Raw genomic sequence first — 16,126 nt, forward strand, 5'->3', positions numbered from 1 at the left:
CCAGACAGGAGGGAAAGCAGGTGCAGCCCCACAACTGTGGGCTCTGTGAGGCTACCCACACAGGGCCTATAAATAACCTCGATGCTTAGTTAAAGCCACTTTTATAAGATCTATAGATGCCATCTGAGCCCTGGAAGTTTTATGAAGTTTACAAGCTTTGAAGAAGCTGACGTAGAATTAATAAATTACTAGGAAAGAAACATTTTAAAACAAGGAGTATGTCTGTCTCTCACACAGACACACATGCACATGCTACAAGAAGTTGTAGAAAAACTTGAATTCAGATAAATGTTAAGACTATAATTATACATTTAATTTTGCAATACTTTATCCAGATATTAAAACCCAATATATGCTTTGCTTGAAAATGAAGGCAACTAGCATTAGAATGCAAAATTCAATTAAGAATAATTATAATGCTGTTTTCGATATTAGGAAAGTCAACATCACAGATCCAAGAAAATACATTAACCTCCCATTGCTACAGAATTTGCAAGTTGAACAAAACATTTTGCAAATACCTAAATTCTGCAGCAACCTCTTAGGGGGGATGGCCAAAGATAAAACATCTCAATCTATCTAAAGCTCTAAGTTCCTCTTAAAAAAAGCTCTTTTCCTAGATTTTTCACCTATTCCCAAAAACTCTGTTCAAAGCGCTTCTACAACTCAATACCACTCCTCTCCGTTCTTCTGCCACTGTGCCTCCAATTCTCTTTTTCCGTAGCAGGAAAAGATGACACAGCATGGCTGACATGCTGCACATGAGGCACTGCGCTTGTTTGAATTGACTGTGCCCAAGACAGGCCTTGGATGCTAACACACGCTTAGCATTATACAAATATATCACCTGCTACTATCCCATGTATCTTAGCTACCCAGAAATAATGCAATGCATAAGTAGCATTAGATTTGTTTTTCACTCTAGCAATATGCTGTAACTACATTCAGTGGGTTTGTACATTTAACCTTTGGACATTTAATATTCACACTCCAAGTCCTTCCCATTCTCAGTTTCTTGCACAATAAACTGCAACTCTTTCCTTCTTACCTTCATAAATTACAAAATTATAAACATGCAACATTTGACTATAAATTAACAGAGCCAAGCATTTCTTATAATAGCAGCCTACCACAGTTGAAGCAATACCAGATGCAGAAGAGATGAGATGTCCAAAATCCAACCCTCTCATAAAACCGTAACATTTTTATATAAAATGTTGTAATTCATTAACGTACAACTATAATCTTAACTATGAACTCTCAAAGTTTTTTTATACAGTATATAGAATTATATGTTTAGTACAAATATAATTGCTATGTAATCTGCAAGGCATATAATTATGCAATATATGAATAGTACATACTAATTACTATGTGATTGCAGAGTAATTACATGGTTATTTGTGCCTGGGAGTCAACTGCTGAATTCCACTCTTTAAAACAAGATTCTGTGGAAGACCACCGAATGAGGCATTGCAATACAGACATCAGCTTACTATACAATATATTATAAAGCACGCTTTTAAAAAAAACACCCAAGGTGTAATAAAGCAACTCTTTGCCAATAATCACATACATGTTTTCCATTAAGGGTCCAAAATGTAACAAATGCTGCTACAGAATTAAAAAGCACCATGAACATGAACACCTCAAAAATCAAAAGAGACAGGTCAATCAATCTTTTTAAAAAGCAGAGCATAAGCCAATTCACTGACAGCACAAAAAGCAGTGAAAGCTAATCTTGGATGAAATTTGAATTAGGTGCACATTGTTCACAAACAATCGTTATACATATTCATATCTTTCATGCAATTAATATCTACCCAAGACTCACATTCTTCTACTCTGTACATGGACCAGGTTTTTCTGGTGTTGGTTTTTTGAAATAGCCCTGGCTGTAACATGCCACTTGCCTTTTCTCTTTTGATACATATGTCTCTAGATACTGTTTCTGGCATATTTATCATCACATTACACAAATTAGTTTTACCTTCTAAAAACAAGAATAACATGCAACATGTAAGAGAGATGCATCAACTGCATTTGAATAAAAAAAGACTGTCTAAACCAGCTGTTCTCTTTAATGCCAACTTCTTCCAAGCTTTTAAATCACATTTTAATGTAAAACTTACAATCCAGAAGACACTTTATCCTTTATTTTTATTGAAAAAGTAGCACATAATTATTCCTAGGTCCTGTGGTAACAACAAACAGTTAACAATGCTAAGAGTGTTTCTGAGGATTACTTACACAGCAGTAATATATAAGGTCAAAATTTCACCCAGCTTCTGTTCTGCAAAGCTTGAATTATTAAGGCAGGCAGGAGTTTGGCTCGTACTAGGTACTGACTATGTTAAGAGCAAATGGATCTATTCCAGAGCTACTTTTCCTGCCAGCATCCTTTGGGAAAGGTTTGTGTAAGGAGATCCTTTTTCAGTTCCCTCCTCTTGGGGCACTTGGATATGGATTGAGAGTGGTCGGAGCAGCAGCCTGGAACCAGCAGCAATTCCTTGCCACCACCATCACCTTCCTACCCCGAGCTTCCTCTCTCCCAAGTCTGCTTTGCCTTGGGCCCATTCTGGGCATTTCTGCCAAACCATGCAGCTCTCCCCTCCTGCCAAATCACTGCAGACTCCAAGGTCTGTTACTTCCAGGCAGGTAGCAAGTGATGCCTTGTGCCTGTGTGCAAGGCACTGGTTCCCACCCACGGCACGGATCTGCCAACACCAGGACGCCACCTCCCAGCAGAAGTCACCCGTAGCCGAAGGTGCTTTGCTGCCATGGGCGCTACCCTGATGTGGTGCAGGCAGAGTCACGGCAGCACACGGCCAGCGCCAGGAGCTACTGCCTTGGTGGGAAAGCAGCAGCTCCTAACACCCACGGCATGAGGATGCCCAAACACACCCTCCTGGCAAGCGGTTTGCTGTACTCCATCTGCAGAATCTCTGGGGCAGCAGTAACTGGCTTACGTGGGACCCTGCCTCCACGTGGGTCACCAACACGTGCATGCCAGCTGAGATGTTTTTTCTGATAAACTGATAAATTTGCTGATGAAAATGCAGGCCCTGTGTTATAGTATAAGGCGTAACCACCTTCATATTTGTTCTCTCTTGAAAATCCCCACCCTGGCCCAACACTGTTAGAGCTGCAGAACAGTTCCGGACTCAAGCTCCCATGCGGCAGCAGAAAGCATCCAGCCAAATGCTCCAGTCTTTTATCCAGAGATGTTTCTAAAGTTTAATAGGGCTTCCTCTGCCCCGTGTGATCTTCCTTATGTTTCATCCTCTTAATCTTTCAACTTCCTTGCATTTCCATTTCTATTTCATTTCTGCACCTCCTGAGCCTTTGGCTGTCTTTCAACTCCTGTTAACCCCATGGTGCACAAGAAGGGATTCTCAATGGGTATTGGGAGCTTCTCAGTCATGCTCCCACTAGATGGAAGGAGCAAAAGGACTAAACTTGTTCTACAAGATTCTTATTTCACAGTAAAAATGGACACTTAGTTTTCAATTTTCTTACAGCATATAAAAAGCAAGTTGCTGAGGTTGCCATTAAAATTACCATTACTATTTGCAAGTAATTATCATTAGTAGGTTTTCTAGCAGTTTTAGTGAAGGGAATGCTGTAAAGAGAGTAGCAAATGTTAATGTGATGGAAGCCAAAATTACAAACTGATAGAGGTGACCACATGGGTATGAGCCTATTCCAACACAGGTGTAGAATATGACATATAGAAACCAAAACAGAGAAGAGAACCATGATCCCACTTTAACTAAAGTGCTACTAGGTAGTTCACTGAAGTACTCCTGTTTTGTAAGAAAAGCAGATTAAAAAGTAAGGAAAGCATGGGAGACATTGTCATCTGCATTTTAATGGATTCAAATAAACACTCCATTTTCCGGGACAAATTGTTCCTAATCCCAAATGGCAGATTAAAAATGAGTCATCCCTGAGAAATGGTGAGGCCGACGCACAGATTATTCTGAGGTTCTACTTGTCTTCTACTAAGCATTTAGAGAACTGTCAGGCCTAGTTCAAACCCTTTCAATAATCATAATAAGCAGGTGGTCTACTTTTTAAATTAAAATTAATACATCAAGCTATAACCAGGACTTTCGGAGTACTACCAAATACAAGAAGGGGCATATTGAAATTACAGTTGATGGCACCAGGTGACAAGGATGAGACTTACTCCCATGTGTAGAAAGGCACACACAGGGCTGGAACAACAAAAGACCTAAACAAACAACACTGCCAAAACCGAGACTTTAGGTTCTTGAGACCAAAGCTGGAACTTTTTACATTCCTGGTCAGTCTTGTAAGTCTTTGATAACACAATTTCCACAGGTCCCTAGAAATCTTTTCTGAAAGCACCCATAAATCTACTTGAGGAGGTAAGGACTGTCTCCTGTCCAAGCCCCACAGAGATCCAGAACATTTACATTGCTTAGTATGAACCAGCAGATGTGATCTGGAAGTGTTCCTCACTCAGCTACTATGTTATGCATAACTGCTACACCCAAAGCCTTTTTCAAAGCACCCTGGCCTTTGTTTTTTATGAAACTCCACTAATGAATCATCAGCCAGGATCTTGAAGACTTTGGTTCAATGCCTTCCTTGACCTGGAGATTCAGAACCACTGTTCTCCTTTCCCAGAAGGGCTCTCCAACCACCTCGTTGTAGAGTGTTCTCAACAAGGTGCATGGGAAATAGTACATATTGCAAAACACAGGAGAGAACATGATGCTTCAGCCCAAGGATGAGAGCTCTCCCCGGGAGGCAGATTGCTGAGTTCTGGCCTGCACCCAGGAGAGAGAGTTCTCTCTCTCACATGAGCAATGACTGGAAGCCAGGATTCCCCCCCGAAGATGACTCCCTTAATTGTAAGTCTGCAGAGGCGTGATCCCACTTGTGCTCTCTTCTTCTCATCTCTTCTAAAAGAAAATAACCCTTTCTATACCACGGCTCCTCCCCTTCCTTCCAGACCAAGCTGCTGCTTAATCCATAGGGTGCCCTCCCAGGCCATAGAGAAGAGCAGAGAGTAAAGGCATCCCACTTCCTTAAAGACTATTCCGAGCACTAATTTAATGATTAAAGCACTACAACATCTTCTGCTCGATGCCCATTAAAAGAACAGCGGAGCTCTCCTCTCAGAAGCATACACTGATTGCTGTGTGCACAGATGCACCTGCCTGAGGCTGTGAATCTGGCTCCTCAGGTCCCGAGTCTTCCAGCAAATCTCAGTTTCTGTATTTCTTATTGTCCATCTAGACATATATTGTGCAGGAGGTTTTGCTGGTGTTTTGGTGTTTTGGGGTTGTTTGGTTTTGGTTGTTGTTTTGGGGTTGGTTTTTTTTTTTTTTGGGGGGGGGGGGTGGTTTGGGGTTTGTTTTTGTGGTTTCTTTTTTTTTGTTTGTTTTTACACAGTATTCCCTGTGCACTTCATAAAGATTCTGAGCATCCTGCTAAAGATTTCAGATATCACCTGGATGCAGGGGCTCCTGACTTTTAGGTGGATAAATCTATCTCGTTTTGTTTCTGGAAGTTTAATTCTCCTAAGAGGGCCACATGCCCTACGTGCTGCATTCTGCATTGCCCAAGATCACCACTGGATCTGGGCTCTAAAACTGAGTTGAATTCATCTACATTTAGCGTTAAAACCTGCCACCTGCAGTTGACCATTTCCAGGTCTATTTCATAGACACTGCAGATAAAGGTTGCAAGAAATTGCAGCTCCTATGCTGGATATGTGTTGATGACAAAGGGAAAAAACGATGCCTTAAGATTTCCTTTGATCTTTACATTCTTTTCTGGGGAAGAATGGGGAAAGGCAGAGCAGAAACTTGGAGGTGACTGTGCCCTGTGGGTGGGCTGAGGGACATCTGCTAGCCTTACAGTTATGTAAAAGTCTTATAACCCTACAGTGACTTGGTTTAAATTTTTGTTGCATGAGAACAGGGAGGAAGAGCAAGTCCTGCTCCCCTCTGTTAGCAACATTGTGGTCTGCTGCTGAAATTCTGTCTTCACCCATACGAAATATCCTGATCCATCACCTTTCATTTCTGCTACAAATCTAATGAAAGGTTATGCCAGGGTCCTTAATTTTCCACGTGGCACTAAGGACAGCAATTTTGCATTACGTTCATGCCAGCATAGTTAAATTCATTTTATTCACTAGAGTTACACTGAATTTTCAATAATCTAAGTTCAAGAATTTGGTTCTTTAATGCTACTTTCATTTCTTCTGTCCAAGGTATCTCATGTAGGAGGCAGAAATGTATGAATAAACCCAGAAGCTGATAAACAAAGGAACTTTCAATTGTTGCAAACTGATCCAGTCACTGTTTCTCACATTACTGCACCGATTATTTAAATTCTACTCCAAAGTTTTAGGGTGTAAATGTCATTTTAATGCATCTGCAGTGCACTAGCATTAGGGATGGATTATGCATAACTGGGACCATATACAGAATATATTTTTTTTCCAAGGGAGTGATCTCAGTCATTCCATAAACAATTCATGCTCTGTACCAAGTCAGAGGCTGGTTCTGTGATGTGGAAGGCTATCGCCACGGTTTCAGCTGAGTTCTTATAATTAATTTCCTCTTAAAATATTCAAAATGAAAATGTCTTACTGCATATGCTCTCACGTTATACAGTTCAGTATTTTATTATTAGCTAAATACTAAGTCAATAGGATTGAGAAAGAACTAGCACACACAGAAATACAGAATAAACCTGTGAAAATATTCAAACCTACACGGTTGCCATGAGAAGTGATTTACTGCACACAAGTTCTCAAGACACAGTGAGGGACTGTTTACCAAAGTCATGCCAATTTACAGGGCAACTTTCAGCATTTCTTTTTATTACTGCAGAATTGAATTCACAACTTGTTTCCTCTTTTCCTCAGACTTGATTAATTACCATGTTAACATAACTACTGTTCTCCGGCTTATAATGGGCTCCCTCTAAAGTGCTGCCCCAGCAAAATAAACCAGGAGAAAGCTTCCATCTCTTTGCTCTTGCATTGCAGTCCTTTCTAATCTCACTATTTTTCAAATTTATGTCCCATTCCAATAAAGCTTGTGTGAATATTACAGCAAATCAGATAATACAAGGTTATGACCCTGTAATTGATCCTTCAAGGTTCTTTTTGCCTTTTTCCAGTTGACGTGGTAAAAATTACATTTAGATGTGCTTGTTGACACATGAGAATTCACTTTGTTGCTCATATACACTGTTTTCAGAGAGATCATGTTACATAATGATGTATTTCTAGTGCTTTATTTTTTCTGTACCTACAACCCCATTAAGCTGTAAGCAAACCTCCTGTGGGGCTGTAAGACTACAAGTATCAAGGGGGCAATGCTCCCATACAGATCAGAGGGATACAGCTGGAGAAAGTATCATGTGAGTATACAGGGTTAAACATTAGCTAGTGTTTTAAAAGATTTTAAAATAAATAAAAGCAGCTTAAAAGTTAAATTTCCATTTGTCGAAAAAATACACACTTTAATGAACACAGACCATGTCTGCTGGCACTAGAAATCAGTTATCTGAAGCAATGGTTTCTGTATCACATGACCACTGGAATAAAGTGATTAATTGGACTGTCTCAGTAAATGCGATCATTACACTTTTAATTAACCTTTTCAACCTCTTGCACCTTTTAGTTTTGTTATACATTAGTTTTTTGCAGTTCCCAGTTATTATGCTTGACTAAGCTTAAAACAATGCAGAGTTCTGTTCAAAAGATAAGAAAAACAATTCAAACAGCTCTTACTGTTCCTAGTAAAATACCACTGATACTGTCATCATAAGGGTAGTTATAAATCAGGTGGAGGACAGACATTCTGAACTCTGTGGCTACGTTCCCACCTAATTTTTGTTTTGGCAGCACACTGTTATTTAATGGCTCTGACTACCAGGAAACCAGCTTTTGAAAATTCTTCCTCAACCTAGTTATAATTACTCCATATAAATCATAGAATGATCAATTATAACAGTCTTAGCTTCATCCATTATTTAAACTTAGCATTTGAATCTACGCAGCAGGAGTGCAGGAAATTCCAAAGTCCTTTCTCTGCTCACTAACTGCTTTATTCCTGAAGTCACGCCAGTTACAGAAAAGAAGGGGCCAGATATGCTCTTAGCTTTGACATCGAAACCTGAAATAACTACATATTTCAGACGAGGAAAGGTTTTTGGCTCTGCAGATAGTATTTTTTCTAACCACACTAGTTTTCTATTGTTGAAATTAAATTTTTTGCTTTCTTTATATCGGTGCAGCAAAATTAGAGGAGTTCTACAATTCTATACACTGACAGCACAGTATATTCCTACTTTAAAATGGCCTAGATCTTTCTCATATATATGCATACAGACACATCTGTATACACGTGTATGCGTACATAGAAAGTTTCAATACCACTTGACTTCATGTCTCCTTTCACAAGACAGCAACTTATTTATTAATAAGCATGAGAAATAATCTAAATGGTTTTGTCTAACAAGGCTCCTTTTCAGATATCTGAGCTCAGATATCTGAAAAGTCTGATGGAAGGAGGAAAGACACTGAAAAGAAATGAACTTTCACAAAGGCTCAAGCAAAATATCCAAACTTTCTTCATACAAAACTTCAGAACTATAACTGGATTTCGAAATAGTTAATGAGGATTTTTAGAGCATTTTCATGAACTAACTATATATATTGTACCTATGCAAATTATTTAGCTTATGATTATTACTTTTTTGTACCCTGTCCTATTTCAGTCTCAGTTCATAATATATGCTACAAAATGTAAACACAGGGTCTGTTCTGAAGTTTAATATTTTGAAATTTTCCAACACGTATTTGAGTGTTTCAACTACACATTAAGAATTCCTTTGTCAAGAAAGCTGTATTTTTCTGGTTTACTTTTTTCATTTCATTAGACAATAAAGCTGTTAAAATGTGGGAAGTGAACACGTGAAAGTTTTAGGATACATTAAAAGAGTATAGCGGTTCTTTTTACATGTGCTGAACCACACTCTTTCTCAAATGGAAGAGTAATAGGTGAACCAAAGGGAACAAGGTCAAAGGTGGGAATGTGAACACTGTCCGGCACAACAGGAAAATGGCTGATAAAGCCTTCAACTTACACCATAAACGTACATATAAATGGTCACAACTCCAACACCAGGAGCAAAAATATAAATCCGTATGTCCAAATTCGAGCATCACATGAAATTCGTCCATGGACAAGGCACAAGTAGAGGCTCAGCAACTACTGCAGAAGGAAAAATTAACTGGTAGGATTTTCAATTTTCTTTTAAAATAAGATGTGAGTATGGCCCACGGCAACTCTTTTCATGAGATACAGAAACTCTTTCTCAAAAGTCTAAGTGGTAACTCCATCTAGCTAATCAGATGGACAAATGCATAAATGGAGGAACTCCTCTATGCTCCTCAGCGGGGCGCAGCATTTAGATTCAAGCAGAGGAAGGAGATGTCAAGGAAGGAGAGCTTGTCAGAGCAGGAAGGAAATTCTAGAAACACAAGACCTCATACACAATAAAGCTGGCATTCATTTTTTATCTTAGAATCGCAACATTGCAAGGATTTCATAAAATAATCCACCTTCCTGCCCCACAGCAAGACCAACTACAGCCAGACTGAAATCTGGCTACTGCTGTCCTAGACCTACCCAAATTCAGAGGACCAGAGCGCACACATGCAAAAGTGCTAAGGCATCTGCCAATGTCCCTGTGAGGCTGACCTCCTCTCCATAGAACTTGGTGGTCAGGGGAACTCCTGATGGCTGGAGCAAATTAAATGTCACAAGTATCTTCAAGAAGGACACACAGCATACTGGAAACAACAGGCAGGTCAGCCTAACCCCAGCTGCAGGGATGATTACTGAGCAAGCCCTCCTTTGAAGCTGTATCCATGCACATAAAGGACAAGAAGGTGATGAAAAAGTCAGCATGGATATACAAAAGGCAAATCAGGCCTGACTGCCTTCTACATTGAGATGAATGGTTCCGTGGACAGAGGGAGAGCTCTGGGTCAATTTACACTGACTTGAGCAAGCCTTCTGATACAGTCTTCCATTCTAGTCCTTGCAGCCAAGTTGGAAAAACAGTTTGGATAGCAGGACTACAGGGTGGAAACTGGCCCTGCCTTGAGTGGGATCTCAGTGACTTCCAAAGGCCTCTTCCCACCTTAATTATCTGCCTAATCTATGCCCTAACCTGTTTTTCGGTAAATCCACAGCCTGTTCAATAGCTATCCAGTATTCCCTATGTACCCCATTATTTTTTTTTCCTGGTATCTAATCTATCACTTCCTGCAACATAATTGTCCTGCTTCCTTCCTAACTTTACTCCTTTCCTCTTAGCAATGGCCTTTTAACTTCTTGAAGACTGTCATTCTCCCATCACTCTTCTTTTAAGCTAGTCCTCCCTGATCTAATAATTCTTTCTTCCTAAGTCATGCTTTCTAGATATCTAAACTCAGGTTATTTTATTCTCAGGTTTGGGGAAAAAGAGAAAGAAAAAAAGGAGATCACCAAAAAATTCATTGACCAAGAGTTACTGTATGAATTGTACTCAGGAGATTGCTACAGACAGACAAAACCTGTTAATTCAAGAGTTGCTGAAGCATAGCTTACTCCAGCCTCAAGCAATACCAGTGTAAGTAGGGATGGTTTACACGCATTGACTGTCTACTGCAGGAGTATATATTAGCTTATCTATGACAGCAGCTTGCTCCTGATGGCTATAACCTGAAAAAAGAGTCAAAATATATAAAACCTTAGTAGAAAAATTATCCTGCTTATTCTGTGGTATTACTCTTTTGGAAGGAAAATCAAGAGAGGACAGAGGGCTGGAGAAGTGATTGTGAATCGAGTCTGACAACAGCAGCTGATGGGATAAATCAGGAAACATTTGAAAGCAAAGAGTGGGGAAAGAGACTCTCTCCAGCACAAGAGGAAAAACTCTACCTTCTCTAAAGCTCTCCTGCAACTCCTATCAGGTAGAAACAGATGTGTCTGTGGTCCTGACAAAAGTACATCAGCACAAGTAAAAGAGGCAAAAATCATAGTGAAAGCAGCAGTAACAGAAACGGGGCAGCTGCTCAATTAGTGGCAGCAGCAGTAGGGGTGGGGCGGAGGTTGCCGCAATGGCAGCAGGGAGAGCAATACAGCCAGAGAACGACAACAGTCACAGCAGCTGTGGAGGCACCGAATCGCCCCCCACTCTCCCTGCTGCTCGTGAAAACCATTTGGGGCAGTTATCCGGCCTACCTACCACACAATATGAGCCTCATTCCATTAATCCACCACCAGCTGCTCTTCTTTTCTGTATCCGTTGGTCCCAATGCAATCCTCTCGAATACAAATAAATTGGCCATAATGTGAAGAGGGCAACACTGGTAACTCTTGACTATTCGTGGATTTGCTGCGGATCAGCTTCAGGAAACTTATGTGAGCTGCCGCCACTGTGTTGCTGCTGACTTCATCTTAAGTCTCACTGCTGAGACTTCAAAAGCCCGTAATCAAGGGGATTTGTGAATCGAGGCAGGTCAACTTAATGGAACAAGGGAAATAAGCTACTTTGGAAATAAGTAACTTAAATGATACTTAGAGATTTAATAACTATTATGATGGTCACTATCTTACTGTGTGTCCAGAAGACAAAGCAGTAAAAAATGAAGGTAAGGCAGCTGTGTATGATGTATGTCACCTACATGCAACTGGGGGTTTATTAACTTGAGATCATTATGTTCTTTAATAAATTAGACCACACTAATAATTAGACCACTACCTACCATCTACTCTAAATTACCTTTCACTTCCACTTATGCCACAACAGACAGCAAGCTTCTTTCTGTTTTTTCCTCAACGTTCTGGTCTTTCCCCTGTCCTCCTCTGATCCCTCTCCCTCAGCTAGTCTGGTTTACCTTTCCTTATCTCTTATAAAGGTCCAACTTAGGTGTTGGGTTTTTTGTTGGTTTTTTTTTCCCCAGATGTACACATGTAGTTCTTCCTGAAAAAAACGAAAGCAGGAAATCGAAGTATCGTGTCTTCACTGTTAACTACGTAGCACGTGTGCCGCCTCCTCAAGGTGCCACCCCCATGCCTCAGCTGCCTGTTATTTAATGTCCAGCCTGAAGCCCACTGAATGCAGTATTTTCATTTCCATTTGCTTCAATAAACTCTGGAGTAAGGTTAAAGAAATTCGAGATCCAGGATTTATGCCTTAATTCAGCCTGTGCTTTAAACCCATTTAAATCAACTAAGCGTTTGATTAAGTGCTATCATGAGCTGGGCATCAGCTTACACCCTCCTTGGCTCCATTTTTAACTCTAAAATACACATGGAATGCATTAGCTTTTATCTAGTGTACATGTTAACAAATATGTGAATGCACATATATTAGGAATAAAGTAAAATCAACTGAAAGACAAAACCAGTGTTGCACTACAATCAATTATTTTGATATTCAAACACTAAACTGAAATGAATGTCCTCCTAATTAGTGAGTTTTAAAATTGTCATATATGACACAAAATAATAAAGACTTCAAATCCTCCAAACAACCACAACACGTAGAAGCACTGAGAGAACAGAATCCCAAAACTGACTGCACATTGGGTACCACCATGCACATGCATTTCTCAGTCAGCAACAACTCTTGCCCTCCATAGCATTTGTGCAACTGTGAAAATTTAACGGATGCAATGAAGTGTACATCCAATACAATAGTATAGTTTCCTCTGTAATTTCAAGAGCATGAGAAAGAAAGATTAAGAGCACTATTGAAATCAACACCAAAACTTCAAATAAAATGAATCATGATTAGTTTTTAAAACTAGAATGATGCAGAAAGGAGAGACAGCCACAGTACAGCAGCGGACCAGTAAATAAATAAAGTACAAAAGTCCCACATATTTGACATTTGAAGAGCAAAACTATCCATCAATGTCTTGGCACGGATCGATCAAACAGAATGGTACTGCCGAAAACCTAATAGTATGATGGTAATAATGTAGCCATAAAGCCTCTACTCTATAATTGACTGCTTCCACTTCAAGCTAACGTGTCTAAAAGAGTGACTAATGTTCACCTAAAGAGTTCACTTGCATTGAATGACAATCAGCTACACCTTGCTCTATCCTCCGCAGATTGCTTATGCTGGGTAATTATGGAGGGATATGAGCCAGAGGGGAAATAGTCTACTAAAATAAGGAAATTTATATGAAGAATGGTATGATAATCTCAAAAGAAAATATACAGTTTCTCATCTGATCGTAGAACACAATGCAATACTCCAGCCAACACGTTCCTTTCTTAAAGCAGAAAAATCAGTAGTAACTCAATAAATAGGTCAGAGTAAGTTTTACATTTCAAAGAAGTATTTAAACTTTTAGCAAGGTATAAAAAATACACTGCATGCTTGCCAAAATTACACCCTATATTCTGTGAATAAAGACATATTTGTGAGGATTTACAGATAGATTGTATGCTTTGGTCTTTGGTCAGATTTTCCTTTGGTACAGAGGGAAGTAATGCAATTTCACTGAAAGTCAATAGAGTTAATCAGTGTTACAAAACCAAACAGAACTGAACTGATGGACTTGGCAGCCCTAGGTTAACCGTTAGTCTTGATCTCAAAGGTCTTTTCCAACCAAAATGATTCAATGATTCTATACACTGCAATGACATGATCTGTCTTTGCAACTTATTTTTGTGATCTTACAGAGCAGACTATCTTAATATATAAACTATGAAATAACACACAGTTTATATAATACTAATTCAGGAGACTAAGATGAATTTACATACATTTTTGTACTTTCCTGAATGAAAAACTGAAGAATCAATTTGGAGTTTTTTTTAGTTTTCTGAGGCCAGAATGACAGAATTAAATTTGCTTTCCAAGTTTCATTGCAGATGAAAATATATTTATAATTAAAATGTTTGGAACTCTCTAATGGACCATGAGTGTAAGTCAAATTGCTCTGTCGCCTTTGATATATACTTAAAGGTAATTGGCTAGTCTTAGTGATGTATTTTTAAAGAGCTACCTATTGATTAATAATGTTTCAGTATTAATAAAACCACTTTGTGTGAATCAAGAAACATCAATAGCAGAAACCCATATTTATCCACAAATTAACTGGATATAGATCTGTTGCTTTAAGCCAAATGGGGTGCATTCACTCATTATTTTATAAGAGGAATGAGACAACTGTAACAGTGAAGATTAAAGCAAAACTTCATTTTATGTTTTAGCTGCATACAGTGGGTAAAGTTCATGTTTTTATGCTCTTGCATAATGCATAAATAAGGGATGCAAAAGCAAAACTCCCAAATGCAGGAAACTGTGACACACTAACTCTGTATTTTGGGGGCTTCTGCTCAAATGCTGGACAAAATAAAATGTATAGTACAAACAGAGGTGGATTTTTTTCTTCTTTTTAAATCCAATTAAAAATGGATTAAACCAGTAAATGATCTTGTAATCTGATCCACGTAGCCAGAGCTCTCACAGTCACACTCATCTCACTGTCACCCAACAGGCTCCATAAGGACACAGAGGTTTGCTGATTTAAAGAGATATTTGAAAATAATATCACAGCCTGCATGTAGTGAGCCATCACACAAACATGTAACTGAACATGAAAAATGGCTTGCAGATGAAAGTTACCAGAGACTACGGTGTACATTCATACCGTGTATGTAAATGTGTGAGAAAAAAACTCAGTTAATTTCCATAGGAAATGGCAGAAAAGCGTTGTGCCTTCCTACTGCAAACACGAATGAATAAAGTCAGGAAAGCTCCCTTGCCAAGTATTTTACCAAGCAGTTTAAAACCTGTGATGCACTGTGAAATTTTAGCAAGATCATAGAAATTCAAGGCTGGAAGGACCTGTAATGGCTATCTGGTTCATCTTCCTATGGCAAGCCAAACTGAGCCCATCCTTTGCAAAATGTCTGTATCTCCCTGTAGAGGGATGCTACAGCCTCCAGGGTATTACGTGTGCCTAGTTATTCTTGAATTTAGATTTCTTTTCTCTAATCTCTAACTTAAACACCACATACTACAATTCAGACCAACTGACAATTACCCCGTCACAAAAGATATTAGACTGCTTTGACGTTTGTTCTTAATGAATCTACACTGACCCTCCTTATCACCTTACGTCCCCTGGATGCTTTTAAATCAATTTTTTTAATACCCTATTTTATCATCCTTCCAAGCACTGAGTTTGGGAACTGGATCATAATTCCCTGGGCCTTTCTCCCAGGTTTATTTTATCGATGGTACATGTGTGTGTGTATATATATATGTGTGTATAAATACCTTTTTTTTAAATAAGGTAGGCACTATGTTAGTCTTTCCCCAGCCCACTGGGATCCCCTCTTTCTTCCATGAATTCTCAAAGATAATTGCTAATGGTATAGCAACAGCTTCAGCTTGTATGTTTTTCTTCCTTTCTGTTCAAGACACAATTTAACTTGAAACTAAAAAGGACATATAAATCTTTAACTTTTTTTTTTTTATTGGTGTCATGTCATGTAATAATATACTGTATGTTACAGGTCAAACATCTTAAAATTGCCTTCCTAAACTGCTTGCCAAGTTATGTTGAATACTTTCTAGACAATCTTTTATCAGTAGAGAATAGTAGTTATCAGTAGTTCTCAAAGTCAAAAATCAGTCTTTTTATCTCAAATACATACAGATCATTCAAGGAATAGAAACAGGAAGTGAGGGCTAAGGTGTTGGCAGGTTTTGGTTGTGTTTTTGCTACTCTGGAGAAGGAAAACAAACTTTCACCCCAACTGAGAAGTTAAACCAGTTTTCTGGTGACTTTCTCTCACTACAGTAGCTTAAAAAAGCAGAAGCACCTTGATAAATCAGATTCTGAAACAGAGCAGTCGGCCAAAATGTTATCGTTGTTGGTTCATTTATGATCGAATACATAAATGGATGTCCTTCCTATTCAAATTAACTGAAGCCACCTATGGCAAACACAGGATCTTCCAATGTGCACTCACGTCTCTAGAGCTTCTAAGCCTCAAGCTATGAGCAAAGCGTCCTTATTTAAAAGAGACCACAAAGCCACCAGATT

The 16,126-nt window shown here is 39.0% G+C and overlaps 1 protein-coding gene across 1 annotated transcript in view; it reads right to left on the reverse strand.

Annotated features, from left to right (window-relative positions):
• GFRA1 (GDNF family receptor alpha 1) overlaps positions 1–16,126 on the reverse strand; it is a 143,575-nt gene that overhangs the window by 55,962 nt on the left and 71,487 nt on the right. The window lies entirely within an intron of this gene.

The sequence above is a fragment of the Falco peregrinus genome, chromosome 1 (assembly GCF_023634155.1).
Source record: "Falco peregrinus isolate bFalPer1 chromosome 1, bFalPer1.pri, whole genome shotgun sequence".
Lineage (NCBI taxonomy): Eukaryota > Metazoa > Chordata > Aves > Falconiformes > Falconidae > Falco > Falco peregrinus.